The following is an 18398-nucleotide window of genomic DNA, read 5'->3' as shown; positions in this document are numbered from 1 at the left end:
TTAGAGTTAGGCTACAGGGCAGTGCACTCTCTTTATAAGTGAAGCAGAGCCCTGTACAGGGCACTGTAAACTTTGTGTACCTGATTTGTGACCTGTTAGCCGATTGGACAGAGGGGAAGGACCACTATGACAGGCCCTGACTAAGGCAAGGATCGTTTGAGTCAGAGGACATGGCAGTAGAGGAGGACTGCATCTGGCAAGAAGGATGAAATGCTAAGTGGGACTTCTCTACATGCAGCGATGCCTTGCAAGATGTGAATCCTAAATTGAGGGTAGACCCGTAGAGTCACCTAGGATGAGAGTGCGCCCACTTCTACAGAAGAGCGCAGCAGGGATTATATAAAAATCATGGGCCCAGATGAATAAAGAGAGGTTGAAAACCAAGTTACCTCCATTGCTGGATGGGGCAGGGAAGTAGATTACGCGCCTCAAGAAAAACACTCAGGTATTAATCTGGTGATAAGAGATATTAAGAGTCTTCTAAACTGTCTAATTGAGGAGCAGACGAACATGGTGTTCGCCCATGCTCGCATTCCAGCAATCTCACAAACAGACACCCAGCATGACGGGCTGTGGTTAATACGCACAGGCACTGAGTCTGGACCGCCTTGAGAGAAATATTCCTTGACTGTCCAGATGTAGGAGGGCTAATGGCAGAGACCATGAAGCCAGAAGAAAGCCTAAACGATTTCCTGAATAGAATGGAGGTGAGATGGGGACAAGAAACTGGACATTTGTGGACATATACAGATTAACAAGTCACATTTTTTTACAATATTCCTAAGAAAGAGTTACCCAGCGAGATACAAAGCTGGCTATGCTAGACAGCATAGTTGAGTTAGATACCAAACCCTGGTGGGAGATACAAGTTCATATACACCACTGCCATATGAAGAAGCAAAAGAAGGATAGAGAGAAGCGGAGCAGGCCCAAAGAGACACAGCAAAGCTTGCTCAACATAAGAGGAAAAAGACCTCCCTCAAGGGGGCAGCACTGGCTGTACCCATGAAGATTGCACCAGTCTCAATGTGGGCTGCACCGCAAAACTCCAGAGGGTTCCAAACAGTCTATGGTAGAAGAGGCCTGGGAGGCTGGTTGCAGCCAGACCATAGTCAGTGCAACTATTGCCAGAGGTGGGGTTACCTGGTAGAGAGATGCGGGTTAGAGGCATACAATGAGCAGCAGAAACAGCAGAGGTCCCTTAACCAGGGCCAAATGCCATAAACCGCCTTGACCGACCCTCCTCAGTACCAAACACTGGGTTATCAGACCGTGCCCTACACTCAGCCACATGGAGGTCTGCCAGTCGCCACAGAACTGTAGCAGGGGTCCAACAATTGGACAAGCACGAAGAAGTAGCAGCCACAAACAGGGAATCCAGTGCAAATGGGACTGGGGCCACAACCTCAGCAGAGTGGGGTGACAGTGTAGAGAGGCACTGCCTTCTCGCAATCACAAAGCCAAAATTAACATTAAAGGAGGCCCCCTCAGTAGACGAAGACAGGAAATAACATTACCAATACCCTAATCCCCAGCAGTTCACCTCCGATTGTAAAGACAAAGAGCATCCCCTTCCTCCTTTTTCCAGAATTGAAAAGATCACAGACTGTATTCGGGCAGCCACAAGTTTTTATTATTTCCAGAAACTCAGGGTTATTGTGGGCCATTTCAATAAGATATCCATATCAAGTCCTGGTATCATCGATGAGTCAATGGAAAAACAGAATAGCCAGATTTCCTAAAGCGCCCACAGAAAACTAGTGTCCACTCTGCTGGCTGACTCCCCAGGGCAAGGCTTGCTGGCCATGTCCCAGGGCAGTTGACGAGAGGGCAGGAAAAGAAATCTGCTTAAAAGGCCAACACCTAGGTCCTACAGCCTAAGTCTAGTGGGATGTGCTCCAATTACCAAGTCAATAGTTCCCCATTTCCTTCGGCTCCAAATCAATGCTGGGAGCCTCTCTTTCAGTTATCAGTGAAGCTATCCTCAGAGTCAGGAACCAATGTTCTTCTCGCACCTAGGATGGTAAGTTCTTAAAACTTCTTAGCCCTCTCCACACGCAGAGTTGATAATCCTAGGTGCCCCTTGGTGTAGGGTCTCCAATCGGACAGTCCAGGTTTCTATTTTTGGGTCATCCATCCTGGCTGATCTTTCAGGGTGCCATGGGGTTGAGCCCTGCATTTACACTGTGTTAAGTTAGCATGAGCTTATTAGAAGTTTAAGCGCCATTTTTTCTTTCTGCTGCCTTTGCACACGGCACACATTATTAAAAATGTTTAGAGTCTAGAGGACTGTTTTGCTTCACACGAGAATAATATGCTTTTCTCTTCTAGCAGCTTGGCTTGGTAAGCTTTGTCTGAACAGTAAGTGCCGAGGTCTTCAAGGTTATTTCAACACAGTGGCTGTTGTTCAGTCTGATCAGCGCACGTTCTAGACATAACATATATGCAGCTGTGGCCACCTCTGATTTTGGCGTTTAATAATGCACTGCACGGGCATGCTCACACACACTTCGGAGAACATTCGCATGCAGAGAGCTGGTGTAAAAAATGATGGGATCCATTTCTACTAGGACCAGAGGTATGGGCCGAGGTATGGGGCCGCCCTTGTAAACCCAAGAGACCTTCTGTAGATATAAAATAACCTAATAGCAAGGGAGCGTGAAATCTAGGTGTAATCTAGTCTATTTCCATTTAGCATTTTAACATGCTTTCTCCTTTTGTATTTTATGGAATAGTAACTATGCTGATATTCTTGTTGCTCATAATATGTCTGCTTGTATTAGCTAACATACTCCGCCTGAGAACATGGCATTAGAAATAAATATTTCAAACTTGCACGTGTCTTCATTTACTCCCCGTTTTGGACTAGCATGAGTGTATAATGAAAGAGTGCTCATGTGTTCCACATTACCTGAGGTATTCTAAGTTCCTGGTTGTCTAATAATTGGGGGTATGGAGGAACCAATGAGACTCTGATTTCTAGTCTGGTAGGGGATTTTGGTTACTAAAGTGAGTTTTGGTACACCCTAATTCACTGAGGTTCCAAGTCTCTATGCACAGTTCTGTGTAGGAGCAGAATCCCTGCTACATGGCGCCCAACAATGGTGGTCTTATTACATGCCACTTGAGTAGTACTTCACTCAGTCCTTAACCCCTTCGCTATTGTTTCCGGATAACAGTGGTGCCGGACAAACCTACCTAAAGTTACATAGGTCTTTTCAAGCTTGAATCTTTTCAAACGGTTTCCTTTCGATTTGCTACCCAGTTGTGCTACTAAGTTTTACATTGTGTTTTTTTCTTCTCTGTGTCCCCGTTGCTGAGTTACGGACCCTATATGACTCTTCTATTAGTGTAATTTGGGCCCTAGTTCAATATATTACCCACAATTTCCAGGGCAGGGCCAATGATGTTGCGGCCCCTCCAGCTGGACCGAGCGGAATGAAGCTTAGTCCTGTGATGGTCAATGCAGTGATGGGCAAGCGTCCCCAAGATAAGGATGATATGCCTTTTTGGCTTGCCGAAAAAATTGACCAGCTGGAGGCAGTTTTTCCTAATTCGAGTCCCGTAGAAAAACACAGGATTCTTACAATTAGTTTACCAAAGGATTTGGTACCGGAAGCCGGTGACTGTGAGTCATGGGGTAGAAATTTTGCGGCGGTGTATACTAGGTGCTTCGGCACTCCGTCAATGGCTGTCCTTCCAACAGTCATTAAGCGTGTTCACAATGAACACGGACCTGACGCTGTGGTGGAATTGGGAATGAGACTCGTGGGCTCATTTGATATAGTTTCCGATCCAGTCCTTTCTAATATAAAGGGAGATGCGATGAACTTTGAAGTGGCTAATGCCTTACGCGATGTCCCCGATGCCGACAAACCCCGACAGTTACCGAGGATTATTACGGCTGCATAAAAAACTATTCACCGCAATAGTTTAGGTGTCAAGCCCTTTACTGCTAAAGATAAGAAGCAAACCCAGGGTGCAAAGTCTGAAACAGACGTACAACCCAAAGCTCCAAAGTAAAATTGGAACAGAAATAAGAAACAGGGTAAACAGCAACAGAATCAGGAGTCCCGTCCCCCGTCACCAGTGCCTGCGTCTACTGAGCGTGTTTATGATTTGCACGACCGCAGTACGATTAGGTCGCCTGATAGATTTCAGGTTCCTGATCAACACTCTCCTCGTTCTTTACAGGACTCATCGGCCTCATCGTCCGGTGGTGGAGGCGGCAGCAGAGGTCGGGTGGCCAGCAAAGTCGCGACCAACCTCGCCCGAAAGACGGAAAAGGCAAGCAGGGCGATTCTTCACAGAAAAGACCCCAGTTTCAGAAAAAGAAAGTTGCCCCTTTAACAGCGAGATATGCCACAGATAGTGAGAACGCAGCTTTGGAATCAGACTTGGGCGCTGACGTTGTTGGACAGCACGGCCGAGATTACCATTGTGCGAGAGGCCCTGCATCCACTACTGAAGGTGACAGCGACTGACCAATATGTTGTTGTAGAGACAGCTGATACCAGAGTAGCTCCCCCTGATCGACTTTATGAAATAGTCCTTTTAATTGAAGGTGACATACAACGTACCATAAAAGGGGTATTTTGGGAAAATCTTACAACTACCTATGACATTTTATTAGCGGAAGCAGACTGGCCCCCACCTTTTGTTCTCGCGGCTCCGAGAGGGGAGGAGGCGATCCTCCCTAGTTTTGTGCACACAGTCTCGAAGGAGCATGCGGTGAATTTTGCAGAAGAGGGGGCTAAAGCCCTTGCGCCGGCTCTGTACCGTACACACTGTGGTTGGGATAAATTTTCCCCGCACCGCAAGATTCCGTTACGGTCTATGCCACAGCCTCAACCTCAATATCCCATCCGGCGTGAAGCTAAGGCTTCTGTTGCGGAAATCCTTGAACAATTGGAATATCAAGGTGTAATTGGAACTTGCGTGTCACCGATGAAAAACCCACTTTTTACTGTAACCAAGCCAGACGGTTCGTACTGTTTGGTATTGGATTACTGTCATTTAAACTCGCATTGCCATACCTGTGCAGTACAGGATACCCACGGCTCTGCTCTCGTGGATGGCCTTGTGCGAAAACTTTTTAAAACCACTTTTGACATATCTAACGTTTTTTTTGCCCATAATTTGGATGATCTAAGTTCCCAATGGACCAGTTTTACCTGTGGCGGCCAACAACGCCAATTTAAACGCCTGGCTATGGGCTATAAGAATAGTCCAGGTGTGTGTGCTGCCCGTATCGTCTCTCTTGGAGAGAGTTGACCCAGATGCGTGTTTGTATGTGCATGACATCTATCTCACAGATGACGAAATTTGGGCGCATCTGTGTTGTGCTGACTGCATAATTTGTAACTTTGCGGACTTCTGTTACAAATTTAACTTTGCAAAGTCTCACGTTGCACAATGTACACAGAGTACACAGTGTTGTTCCTGGGCTACGAGCTCAACAATGAAGGTCGAGGATTGACTCCTCACTTCTTGGAGAAATGCGCACAGCTGCGTGCTCCTACAACTCTGAAAAAATTACAGTCCTTGCTGGGATTTTTGAATTTCGGGCGTACTTACATTCCCGAATATGCCCAGCGTATCAAGCCTTTGTATGCTTTGATACAACCAACTTTCAGCAAATCGTGCTGGCTGCCTGAACATTCAGCCATTTTGCAATCTTTGCAGGCTGATCATCTAGAATCTAAATTCTTACTGACTTGTGATAACCACACCAACCTGGTGATAAGAATCATCCCTGGGGCGGTGGGTTTCACTTACCTTACTTTTAACGAAGGAGACACAGTACCTATTGCTTACAAGTCACACTTGTACACTTCGGCTGAAATGCGGTTTTCCACTGTGGAAAAGGTTTTGACAGCAGCAGTGCAAATGGCGATTTCTAAGGAACGTGCACTGTCGCAGGGAAAACGCATGTTGGTTGTTACCCCGTATCCTGCACTAGAGGCACTGACGAAGGCCAGTGTACCAAATTCTAAAGCTTTGCACCCACGGTGGATACAATGGGCAGCATCTTTGACGTCTCCAGATGTCACATTTATTTTTGATGCCTCCTTACAGTCACAGGAGTGTTTGCAGTATGAGTTTCTTCATCCTGAGCCATTAACTGTGCGACCTTTGGAGAATTTCTATTGTATCATATACACTGATGGTTCAGCGCAAGTTGAGCATGGGTCTAAGCACGCATACGTTTCAGATTGCGCCATAATGGTAGGTACCATGATGAATTCAAGTCCAAAGTCGTGCACACGCAGACTTTAGGTGGCTGTACCACACAGTTGGCAGAGTTCCATGCTCTGATGCTTGCGTTGGAGTATGCTGATCCTGGTGTGACGACTCTTATTGTGAGTGATTCTTACTACTGTGGCCAGTCTTACAATGAAAACCTGGATTCAGAATGATTTTCGTGACTCCAAAGGTAGCACAATAAAACATAAAATGATCTGGGCCCGAGTGGCTGAGCTTAAAGAGCAGTTGCCACTCATGTATGTAATTCACACTCTCGGTCATCAGCGCGTGGAAGTTCACGCTGTTGGCAATTCTTTGGCCGATGAGGCCGCAAAATCAGCAGTATCGACATATTTGGTTGCAGCAGTTACACGTTCCAAAAGTAAGATTGATGAGGATATCTTGGCGGCTGTAGCCGCGACTGAGAAGGAAAGTAAATATCCTAAGGGGTTCTCTTCGAAGTATTCATATCACTTAAGTCCTGATAAAGTTCCTTATGTGAAAATACCGGACGTTGTTGAAAGATTAATTCCCAACGCGGACTGCAGGTCCATACTGTTTACAGCTGCCTATGAAGGTGTTGCGTCTGCGCATGCGGGCGTTTCGGCTACTGTATCTCAGTTACAACAACGTTTCTGGTGGCGGGGACTGTACAAACAGACGTTTGATCATGTCCTGCAATGTGACATTTGCCAGCAGATTAAACCTTCGACTGCTCTGCGTCCGCCCCAGACACAGTTGTACATTTCTAATAAGCCACTTGGTTGGGTTTACTTAGATCACTGCGGTCCTTTTTCTTCTGATACTGCGTATAAGTACATCTCAGTAGCAGTTGATTCATGCACACGCTTTGTGTGGGTCTGGCCACATCGCAGCGCTGATTCGCGAACTGCCATAAGAGACTTGCATGACCTTGAAGGGATTTTTGCCTGTGGTACCTTCCGTTCGGATCAGGGTCCTGCTTTCGCCTCTAAGGCATATAAGGATGCCATGACTTCGATGGGGGTCCAAGTCAAGTTTTCGTCTCCATACAGACCTGAGGGTAATAGTGTTGTGGAACGAATGAACTGAGATTTAAAGCAGTCTTTGACAGCTAGAGTTATAGGCACTGGCAGGAACTGGCTAGCCCACCTCAATAGCATGCAGCGTGCTCTTAATAATCTCCCTAGAAGGTCTCTAGGTGGGCGGACCCCTTACGAAATTCTCTTTGGTATCAAGATGTTTGTCCCGGACCTTGACGGTCTAGACCAGGCGGCAGTAGATGAACATTGCAATGTTTTACTGGATCTACAAAAGACAAGAGACAGTCTTGCAAAGGAACACTTGCCCTGCACATCTGAAGCTGCGTTGCAGATTCTGGTACTTGGCTGGCTACCCCAAGTTGGTGAACTGGCTTGAGAGAAGATCGAAAACAAGAAAGAATTTGGTCCCTCATATCGAGCTCCAGTTCCAGTGCTTGGAGTGAAGGGCACAAGAACAGGTCGTAAGGAACAAAGGTACATCTCCATTGACAATGTCAAACTACACAGAGTGGCCGATTCTTCTTAGTATGACTCCGGCAGTCTCATGTCCATCGATTTTGAGAAATTCTGTTTTGGCCCCGGATCCTAATCCCAGGCCTGATGTTGCCCTCGGCATTCCTGCAGTTTCAAGTCCTTTATTGAGCACACTACCTGGTGCTCACCTTGATCAGACTAAATATACTTCCCCCACTGACTTATCGATGCCTGATTTGCAAACTTGTTTGGCTACAGAATCCAGATTTTCATTTGACACTGACTCTCACACATCGAAGACCCCTTCCAAGGTTTCAGTTCTTGCAGCCCTGTTTAAAAAACATTTTTTGATTCCTCCTTGGACCTACATTTGGTTGGTACTTTTTTCGATTTACCTGTTCATGTCTATTGGATTTGTAGTGTATTTTTTCTGCCTTGTCAACGGACATTATGTTGAAGAGAGAACATGCGTTCAACATATTTATGGAACATTGGCTCCCCATTGCTTATCGCACAGATTGAAAAGGGACTTGGCTTTTGTTAACATTACTGCTTGGCCCATCTTAGATGGGATTGTGTAGGATGCTATTAGATTTCAAATCCATGGGCCCACTGAGGTTATAAATGTCCCAAATGTCCTAAGGGTTTCAATGGGGGATATAATTAAACAAAATATACATTCTGATGATTGGGATGTTCAGGCCGTTGAAGCTTTGTTTTCTGATTTGAAATACTATGCTGCCTTTGATGCTGAAGATTTGCATCTGGATTCCGCAAATTATGGTGATTTGTTTTGTTATCAACATTTTGGCAATCACTACCTGCATAAAGCAAATACCAGGAGGAATACTGTTTATTATACCCAGTGGGAGCATTGTTCCGCTCCTGTACAAGGCAGTTCCACTACTCTTTTAAAGAGGTTCACTTACTTTACTGATTTTAACCAGTCAAATCCCAATGCGTTTTATTTTAAAATGACCGAAAAGTCCACTTCCAAGGTTAGACTTACCCACACAAAATTATTGTATTCGAAGTCCTTTTTAGACAAATTAGCAGTTTGGGGTTACGAGCTGTGGAAAGATACTATTGATCTTAAATCAGTTTGGGTTTCTAAAAATTGGCAAGTGCAAGGCACTGAGGCTTTGCACAGTGCATGCCTCATTCCGAACCATATGTTGTTTTTTACTTCTACAATTTCACAAACTACTTGCTTTGGATTGGCTACTACTAAAAAATTGAATGCTCCTTCTTTTCCTGAACTAGAAGAATATTCTGGTTGGGATAATAATACCAAGCTGTCCATGATTATGATCAGCTTATGAGCCCCTTAGTTGCTCATGAATTGCTCTGTTCTGGCGGAGGGATTATGCCCTTTGCAGCGATGCATGGTGTCCTGGAATGTTGGAATGTTTTTGCAGCGGCGCAAGATTTCTTGGCACGCAGCTTCATTGAAGAAACACCGAGTTTCCCTCTGATGGTACTAGAGGCTCCGGTAATTGAGGAACATGTATGTTCTTTCCCTTTGTTGAATTGGATGGCTGACATGTTTTCGGATGAGAACAGTGACTTCCTATTGGAGGCTGTTGCTACATTTTTTGCATATACATAGATGGATTGAATGGCTTCTCTCTTTCTTCCATGACCGAGGTCACGAGTTGGACATCGGATTTTTTTTTTATTTTATTTATTTTTTCTCTTCTCTCAGTTTCAATTTTTGGACCAAACCTATTGACTTCATTATGTCCAAGGCTAGAATTGTTCGATTTGAAGTGTATTCAAATGATGGTGTTTATTGTTCCGGTTTTTCCTTGTGGCAATTTAAACTTGGTTCTGACAGTCATTCTTGAACTCTGCTTTCCAAATTTGCCCTTTGTCTTATCCGTGTTCGGATCAAGGGGGGGTGTCATGGGGTTGAGCCCTGCATTTACACTGTGTTAAGTTAGCATGAGCTTATTTAATTTATTTATTTATTTATTTATTTCAAAGGTTTTATATAGCGCTGCTGGACCCAAGAGTATCAGAGCGCTTTTCAGGGAAGGTAAAACATAATAATAAAAAACAATTAACAATGTGCAGAGAATTTACAAGGGATATAGCAATGCATTTAGAAGAGCAATGAGAGCAAAGAAACAGAGATAATTAAAGGGGAAGATGAAGGTTTAAAGATCAGAGAGAAGGGGCTGTTGTGGAGGTTAGGGAGAATGAAACGGGGGAGAGGGTGTGGGGAAGGAGTGGGCAGGGGAAGAGTAAAGAGTGAGCAAGTTCAGAATCAAAAGCATTAGATACCCCAATATTTGTTGAGAAGAAGTACTTTGAGTTCCTTTTTGAAGAGAGGGTAAGAGAGGTTGCAGCGAAGATCTTTGGGGAGAGAGTTCCAAATCGTAGGAGCGTTACCAGAGAATACCTGGGCTTGGGTCTTTTTACATTTGAGTCTGGGAGGGATTAGGACAAGGGAGTTAGTACTCCTCGGGGACCTGGAGCACCCTGCTTTCTGTAGTTTGACTGCAAGGTAAGAGTGGGTGTTTTGGTGAAGAGCTTTGTGAGTGATACAGGCAATCTTGTAGGTGGATCTTCCTTCTATTGGGAGCCAGTTGAGATTTTTGAGGACGGGGGAGATGTGGTCAAATCTTTTACAATCGTAGATAAGTCCAGCGGCTAGATTGAGAACAGATTTAATCGGTGCAAGATGGACTTTAGGGGTGCCGGCAAGTGTGGCGTTACCATAGTCAATCCTGGAAAGGACAAGCGATTGGACAACGGTTTTAAAATCATCAGCTGGAATAAAAGGTGTGATTTTTTTGAGGTGGTGAAAGGTGAAAAGAGCACTTTTGGCTGCATTTTTAATTTGGGGGATGAGGTTAAGATTCTGGTCGATGCTGATGCCTAGGGATTTAACAAAATTAGAGGTGGAGAGGGAGTAATTAAGTGCTTTGATGTCGTTGATCCAGAGGTGAATGGGAAGGGAATTGTTTTTGGGAGTGAAAGGGATGATTTCAGTTTTTTTCGGATTCAGTTTTAGATTAATTCAGATGGAACCATGCTTGAACTCTAGTCAAGGTGTCATTAAGGTGAAGAATGTCATTGTGTGATTTGATCTTGTAGTATAGCTGGGTGTCGTCAGCATAAAGGTGGTAACTGATTTTGGCTTGTTTGAGAATGAGAGTGAGTGGTTCCATGAAAAGATTAAATAGGGTTGGGGAGAAAATGGATCCTTGAGGGACACTGAGTGAGACAGGTTTTGGATTAGAGAGGTAGTGGTTGAGCTTGATTTGCTGTGATCTGTTTTGAAGGAACGAGGAGAACCAATTGAATACAGTGCCTACAAAGCCAAATCGATTTTTGAGAGTGTTGAGAAGGGTGGGATGGTGGACAGTATCAAAAGCAGCCGAGAGGTCAAGTAGGATTAGTAGTGATGATTCACCTTTGTCTAGGGAGCGATGGATATCATCTGTGATATTTAACATAGCAGTTTCGGTGCTGCATCCCTTTCTAAAACCTGATTGGAAAACGTCCAGGCGATTAAAGGAGAAGATATGGTTCTCTAATTGGGACAGGACACATTTTTCAAGGGCCTTAGAGAGGAAAGGAAAGTTGGAGATAGGGCGTAGGTTGTTAAGGTCATTAGGGTCAGCCGAGTTGTTTTTAAGAATGGGGGAGATTTGGCCAAGCTGAAGGGAGGCAGGGACAACGCCAGAGGAAAAAGAGGAGTTGATAATATTGGTCAAGATAGGGGCAATGATGTATTTGAGTTCTTGAACCAGATGGGCGGGGAGAGGATCTTTGGTATGGGAGGAAGGTTTAAGTTTGGAAATGATGTTGATAATCGTGGTTACAGAAACTGGACTAAATTCACTCCATGAAGCGTTATTTTCAGCAGGGTGGACCTTAGAAGAAGAGTCAGTTGGGGGAGAGCGGGGATGGATTGAGGGGGGGTGGGAAGGGAGGAGGAGGAGGAGAGTGAGTTAGGAGTGTTGGTGAGTGTGTGTTGGTTGAGGGGAGGTTGGAGTGAGAAGGAGGGGGAGGAGAATGATAGTTCTATCTTGTTGACTTTGTTCGTGAAGAAGCTGGCAATTTCTTTGTATCTTTCCTTAGAGACTAATATTTTAGGAGGGCCAGAAGACGTTTGTTTTTTAACGATGTTAAAGAGTTCTCTGGGGCGGTTTCTAGCCTGGACAAGTTGTGATCGGAGAAAGGAGGCGTTTTCGTTGAAGATGTGTTTTTTGTAATGGACTCTTGCAGTTCTAAGGAGAGCCAGATTATCAGAGGAGGGATGATTCCTCCAAACACGTTCAGTTTGTCTGAGGGCCCGTCTTTCATTATTGAGTTCGGAATTGAACCATGACTCAGGAGGGTTGATTTTTTGTTGCTTGAGTTTAATTGGAGCAATTTGACCGAGGGCTTTAAGAATAGAATTATTATAATGCTTGGTTAAGTCATTGGTGCTGTCAGAGAGAGGGGGGAGAAGTAGGCATGTTTTAATTGAGGATTCCAATTCGCCAGGTGGGATACGGTGAAGGTTGCATGTTAGTTTCAAAGGTAACGTGTTGATGGGGGCAGGGTTTGTAATGGAGCTATTCAAGGTGAAGAGGATAAGGTGGTGATCAGACCAGTCGACAGGAAGTATATTAGAGATAGAGGCCAGATCCTTGCTAGTCAAAATAGCATCAAGGGTGGCACCTTTGGTATGAGTAGGGGAATTGCAGAGTTGTGTCATGTTGGTGATGTCCATGGCATCCTTAAATAGGATGACAGCAGGTTCATCATTTTTGTGCCAGTGGATGTTGAAGTCACCAAGGAAGAGATTCTTGGAGTGGGAGAGCGATGATTGAATAATAAGATCAGACATCTCTTCAGTAAAAGAGATACTATTCCCAGGGGGGTGGTAAATAGTGTGCAACCGAATGGAGGGGGAGCTAGGAATAATGAGATCGGCGCAGAGGTATTCAAAGGATGAGGGGTCTTGCAGCTGTATAAGCGAGATGTTAAGTTCAACTGTAAAGATTAGGGCAAGGCCTCCTCCTGTTTGCTCAACTCAATCTTTCTTAATGATAGAATAACATGGGGGAATAAGCAAGTCGAGGATAGGGGTGGAGTGGGCAGTGAGCCAGGTTTCAGTTAGGAATGCGATGTCTATGTTTTCGCTGAGAATGGTTTCCGCAATCTCAGTTGCGTGGCAGGAGGCGGATCGGCAGTTGATCAACATGCAACAGAGGGGAGTGGGGTCTGGTAGTTGGGTGGGGGACAGGGGGGGATGGGTCTAAGTTGTTGGGGTGGCCTAAGTGAGGGTGGATGAAGGGGGAGTCTGCTCGTTCCTAGGAGAACCGGGACTGATGAGTAAGGGGGATAGAGGACGAGGATGGTGAGGGAGAGGTAGGTAAATTCGTGAAAAACTTAACTCCCGAGGTTATCGGGTAAGTATCTGGTAGGGGCGGGAAAGTAGGGTTGGAGTAGGGTGGGACGCTTAAGGAAGGTTGAGCGGGTAAGGAACTGGTCGTGTGATTAATAGGGAGAGGAGGAGTGTTGATGTTGGTGATAACACTAGTTGGGCAGTTTGTGGGTGGATTGATATGAATGTTGATGTGTGATGGGAAGGTGTATTATTGGGGATCAGTGTGTGAGCGTGAGCTAGGGAGTGGGCTTTAGAAAGGAGTGATATCTCGTTTCTGAGTGAAGAGAGTTCTAAAACGAGGGATGAAAGGAGAAGTTCAATATTAAGGAGTGATTGCGTGTGAATTGATGAGTGTGGTGGATCCGTAGTTAATAGGAAGTTGGTTGAGTAAGGGTTACAGAGGGGGTTGCATATGTGTGTAGGACGGGGGAAAACCTGGGGGGGGGTGAAGGGAGGAATTATAGTGTGGGGGAGGATCACTTTTGGAAAGCGAGGGTGTACAGGAGGTGGAAATAGGAAAGGCATCATTTGTGGGCAGACAGTTAGATGAAAGTTGCGTAAAGGCAGTAAGAGTTAGCGTATCGGGTGAGTCAGAAGGAGAAGTGGAATGGAGGTCAGAGAGAGGGCGGTGAGTAGAAGAGAGAGTATTATTGGAAAGGGGGATAACAAGGGATAGGTGGGGGAGTTTAAGCGCCATTTTTCCTTTCTGCTGCCTTTGCACACGGCACACATTATTACAAAAGTCTAGAGGACTGTTTTGCTTCACACGAGAATAATATGTTTTTCTATACTAACAGCTTGGCTTGGTAAGCTTTGTCTGAACAGTAAGTGCCAAGGCCTTCAAGGTTATTTCAACACAGTGGTTGTTGTTCGGTCTGATCAGCGCACGTTCTAGACATAACATATATGCAGCTGTGGCCACCTCCGATTTTGGCACGCTTAATAATGCACTGCACGGGCCTGCTCGCACACACTTTGGAGAACATTTACATGCAGAGAGCTGGTGTAGAAAATGATGTGATCTATTTCTACTAGGACCAGAGGTATGGGGCCGCCCTTGTAAACCCAAGAGACCTTCTGTAGATATAAAATAACCTAATAGCAAGGGAGTGTGAAATCCAGGTGTAATCTATTCTATTTCCATTTAGCATTTTAACATGCTTTCTCCTTTTGTATTTTATGGAATAGTAACTATGCTCATAATCTTGTTGCTTATAATATGTCTGCTTGTATTAGCTAAGATACTGCACCTGAAAACACGGCATTATAAAGAAATATTTCAAACTTGCACGTGTCTTCATTTACTCCCCGTTTTGGACTAGCATGAGTGCATAACGAAAGAGTGTTCATGTGTTCCACATTGCCTGAGGTATTCTAAGTTCCATGTTCTGAGTTGTATAATCATTGGGGGTATGGAAGAACCAATGAGACACTGATTGCTAGTCTGGCAGGGGATTTTGGTTACTAAGGTGAGTTTTGGCACACCCTAATTCACTGAGGTTCCAAGTCTCCATGCACAGTTCTGTGTAGGAGCAGAATCCATGTTACAAGGGGTTATAGGAAGCCCCACCGAACCCACAGTACTTCTGCTTGCATTTTTGTGAAAATGTCCCAATTTTCAAGGCTTAGGAAAAATTTTGGTTACCCTACCTCAGCGTAATGATGAGACCGAGACTCCAGTCGGGGGCTCCCTACACCTTCCAAGGAGGGGTATGGCTTGAGGGAAAGAGGGTGCCAGGGTCGGAGGCCCCTAAGTCTCTACCCCCCACAATCTAGAGGGATTGCAGGGCAATCGGGTTCACCCCTGTCTAGATTCAACCCTCTTCCAAGCAAAGTCTGCAAACTTTGCTCTAACCCTACATTCAGGAAACAGTCAGATATAACTACTGACACCCACAATGGAGCAGTATATGGGGGGGGGTACCACAGAGCAGCCTCGCACCCTCTCTGTCTGTGGGGCAAGGGAAACAATGAATGGGACAGTTCAAGGAAAATGATATGAATTAAAAGTAAAAAACACCCAAAAACAGCCCAAAAGGAAGATTCTAAATCAAAGACGAGGTTGAGATAGCAAACCTAGGTATCTGAGGCCACGAGGGACAGCCATGTTATTCACTATGTGGCAGGAATAGGGAGATGCACCAGCATTAAAACACATTCATGGGGCACATGGCAGACACCAGCAAAACCAAATGACAACATGCCCCACCTTCTTACATTTCCGCGCACCTATAACCATGCTGAGCTACAATGTTTCGGCAAGACTAGCGTCACCCATAGTACACCTACAAAAGGCCCTATTTCTATCCTTCCCTGTAGGCTTTACCTGTCCCAAACGGTTGTCCCCAAAGCAAAGTGCCTTATTAACCTTTACTTATGTAGGAGAAGGGTCAAGATCCAACCCAGCAAGATAGAACCACACAGGGTAGTTGTAAACCTGCCAGCATACAACACCACCCCACCAGCATTATACCTTTTCACTGAACTTACTGATATCCAAACAGAGCTGGACAGGATGTGTAGGAAGGGCCCCATAGGGAAAGGTACTATGGCCCTGAGATTTCCCAGAGAAGAGATCCCTAGATGTAGCAAAACCCCCAACTTAGTGCACAAACACGTCCGCTCCAGCATCCATCTGTGGACCGAAGGTTGTCATTAGCATATCTGGGGCAGTCTTCTTTAACAACAAGTGGTCTCATAGAATTCACATGCTCTGGGATAAAAAGGGGAATGGTTACATGGGGGAGGGTTCAATGAAAGTATGGCTAACCCATGTCAGGAAATATGGGACAGTGAGGTGGGTGGATACACTTGGCTAGAAGGGATCGATCAACCCTTGATTGTATGGAAACTTACACTGTATTCCTTATGTTTCAAAGGAAAGCTTCCAATGGGTTCACATTCTACCTGCAGAGTGATTCTACACATTATGGATATCCAATGGAGCACCTCGATGCTGATGGATTTTACTGGTAGTGAGGAGAACACGCTTACACCCAACTTGTTCCTGGTTAGAGGGTACTGCACACCCTGACCCTTGTTGTTCCAGGGAATACATAACAGAGGTGTACCAGCAACTGTTAAAGAAAATGACCACCTTGCTGCATCAATCTCACCAAAAGAGAGCGGCGGACTACGACATTGTTATGCATTCTGTCCTTCAATTGTTCTTTTTGCATTTGTCAACCTGAGTGGGAGGCCCAGACGTAGGTTCCATACTCGCCATGCCACTGGAGTCAAGCTATCCTGGCTGATGAGGGCTGAAAGCCCAAAACCGGTTCTAGTATGCTTGTTTCCAGTCCAGGGAGGACCTGGCCTGTCAGATCGGGATGTACTGTTCCCATTGGGCGCAGGGTCAAGACTGATTTGCATATGGCTGGGTCTAAACTGGAATGGCATGGTGAGAAATAAAAAAAAGATTTAGGCCCAGATCTCTGTACTGGGGTGAATGTACGACATTGTTCTGCAATCTGTCCATCAATTGTTCTTTTTGCAGGGCTCAGTTCAAAGACATTCCAGAAGAGTTCAGATTGTTCACAGAAGCACAGTTGAGAACAGAGGGAGATACCCTTCTTCATATTGCAGACAAAGGCTAGAACCTGCTGGCTCCAGATTACCCAGTTGCAGATGCTCAAGATGATGAACAACACTGAGATTGACCTTAATTTGATCAAGATGGAAATACGAGCTATCCGCCCGCAGGACCAATATGTGCTGGACTTAATGACCGCAAGTGAGGGACAGGTCTGCACCAAGATAGGCACTGCCTGCTGCACATTGATCCCAGGTAATTATATGGACAATCAACTAGGGGGATGTTAATATGGATACTGGTGCGTATATCCTCAAAAAAGGAACTATAGTCCTCATTGAAAGAAGTACCCGTTCTGACCTTCACATCTACCTCGACACGCAAGAATGTGGTCAAGCAGGCCCTGCAACCTAGGCCCGTGATACTGATTGGTGGGTCACAGGCAGAAGGGTACATGGCTGGAAGGCAAAGCCTTGATCAAGTCCACCAATAGGTGCAGCAACACTAAAATGGTCATGGGAGATTGCCCCAATAAAGCACGCACAGTTGGTGGGGGTATGCGCTCCTAAAAACACCATATTGTCAGATGACACATGAGTTAGGAACATATAGCCAATCAGGGCCTAGTACACTGAGTGATCACACGCTCCCCATGCTGGACATCTAGACACATTCACCACTGGCCACACTGTGTCCCCACAGGTCAAGACCCACCTGTATTAACCATTGACCAGACATAGTACTCCAGAAACCTTTATTGCTTCTTGTAATATTGTCTATAAAGAGACCTCACACTCAATGTAAATTGAGACAGTCCTCAGACCTAGAACCTGTAACTATTCTCCTAACCGGAATGTTTAATTATTCAAACTGTTCCTGTTTTGCCAAATGCCTCTTACCTTCTGCGTTTTAAGGAAATTCACTTCGAGCAACTCCTGCAACAAGGCTTTACCTCCATTCTTCACTTTCTAGAAAATGATAATTCCATGGTTCAGAAGTAAGAGACTGTTTTGCTAATCAGCATTTGTTATCAAAGGCTTTTGGGGTCTGATATAAAAAGAAACCATATTGTATACTTGCCTAAACCCATTCCTTGTGAGCGTCAAGACTGCAAAGTTTTAAAGTTAATTCAAGCTTAATACAACCCCCATACCTAATGACTTTGTGACCAGGAGTTTAGCTTCAGAGGGCTGTTTGGGGTCTGACATCCTCTAAAATAAGTGCATTTTTGGATTGGCAGTTGTGTCTGGGAGCCCAAAGTTGGGTCTGCTAAGTCTGAGTCAAAAATTAAAAGACAAAACGGTGACTTTTGATGTTCAACGGGAGAGGGAGACAGATATATATCTCTGTGGAATCTGGAGGCTGTGTTCCAAATGTTAAATCAGATAACCAGGAATCAATGCTGGCTTACCTGCTTCTCCAAATTGTGTGGTCCTAGGGAACACTTTATTTCATAGGTCCTGATTTTCTTTATCATCACATGTGAGAGCTCTTTTGAATAGATGAGTTTTGATTCTGCACTGTACAAGCACCTCTAAAGTTTGATTTAATATTCTATAATGCTGCTGTTTTTATAAGAAGAATGTAGGCCATGTTTCAGGTTTACATGGCTCCTGACTTTCCTGTTAGTTCACTAATGGCATTGTCCTTGTGGGAATATGAAGGAAACCCTGTCTGAAAAGACAGCCAATAGCTGGTGTAAGAACTACTGGGGGTGGTCTGGGTAAGGGGGGGA

The sequence above is a fragment of the Lissotriton helveticus genome, chromosome 5_1, assembly GCF_964261635.1.
Source record: "Lissotriton helveticus chromosome 5_1, aLisHel1.1, whole genome shotgun sequence".
NCBI lineage: Eukaryota > Metazoa > Chordata > Amphibia > Caudata > Salamandridae > Lissotriton > Lissotriton helveticus.
Note: the sequence above shows the minus strand (reverse complement) of the source record.